Raw genomic sequence first — 1,388 nt, 5'->3', positions numbered from 1 at the left:
GATCAAAATGTACTGAGGAACCTCCTATCCCGATCTGAGATGATAGACTATGGGATCCCAAAGTGTACCCACACTCATTCAAAGAAGAGTTTAGCAGTGGCTTCTGATGTGATATTCTTCTTGCAGGCCGCCATAATGGCCATCTTTGAGAACCTGTCGACGACCAAAAACACAGTCGTTTCCATGCTTGGTAGAAGGAAGGCTTGACATGTAATCCATGGAGATGGATTGCCAAGGTCGACTAGGGGTAGGCAATAGAGTATAGAGGCCTTGCTTCTTGATGGTCGGTTTGGCAATGGCGTAGGCAGTGTAGGATCTGATGTACTTCCCGACATCCTTTCGAAGATTTGAATAATAGAAATACTTCTGCAGTACTGCCACCATTTTCTCGACTTCAAAATGCCCAACAGCCCAACTGTAGTGTGCTTCCCAAATCATCTTGGCACGCTCACTAAAGGAACACAAAGGTGACCCAGGTGGCATAACAGGGCATCCTAGAGGTGAAAATCTGGAACATGCTGACCCTCCAAGAGTGTCTGGTATGTGTGGCCGAATTATGGGTCGCTTTTGTAGAGAAGTGTCCAATCAGAAGTCTTGTGCCCACAAGAGTTTAGCACGGTGGTTAACGCCATGATCGGTGGTCGAATGAGGGAATTTGCAACATTATTGGTGCTGCCCTTCTTATACTTGATATTCAAATGGAACTGTTGTAGGTATGTGTACCACTTCTGATGGCGATCATTCTACAACTTCCCTTGCATCTGTATGAGCTTTAGGGGCCGGTGGTCTGTGTGGATGACTGTTTCCTTCCCTGAAATGTAATGCTTCCATTGTCGGTAGGCCTGCACAATGGAATACATCTCTTTGTCATAAGTAGGATACTTCCGGACTGTGTCTGAAAGTGTCTCACTGTGATATGCCACTGGATGCCCCTGTTGAGTAAGGACTGCCCCAATAGCATAGTTAGAGGCATCTGTCTCGATCTCAAATGGTTGTTGCAAGTCTGGTAATGCGAGCACTGGTGCTGAGCAGAGGCAATGTTTCAACTCTGTGAATGCCTTCTGTTGATATTCAGACCAAAAGAATTTTTCTTTCGCTCCTCCCTTGGTGACTTGACTCAAGGGCCAAGTGATATGAGAAAATCCCAACACGAACCTACGGTAGAAGTTGGCAAGACCCAGAAAGCTGCAGAGCTCTGTCAGAGTGGTTGGAGATGGCCAATCCTGAATGACTTGGATCTTGGCTGGATCCACATGCACCCCCTGTTCATCAATATTGTATCCTAGATACTAAACTTGTGTCATGCCAAAAGTAAATTTCTCCAAATTGGCACATAACTTATGTTACCGCAGTGTTTGGAGAACCTATCAAATGCGGTGGAGGTGCTC

This window comes from Pinus tabuliformis, chromosome 8 (assembly GCF_031772625.1).
Source record: "Pinus tabuliformis cultivar Carrire ecotype Pingquan chromosome 8, CPIR1, whole genome shotgun sequence".
NCBI lineage: Eukaryota > Viridiplantae > Streptophyta > Pinopsida > Pinales > Pinaceae > Pinus > Pinus tabuliformis.
The sequence above is the reverse complement of the archived record's forward strand: the minus strand, read 5'-3'. Positions refer to the sequence as shown.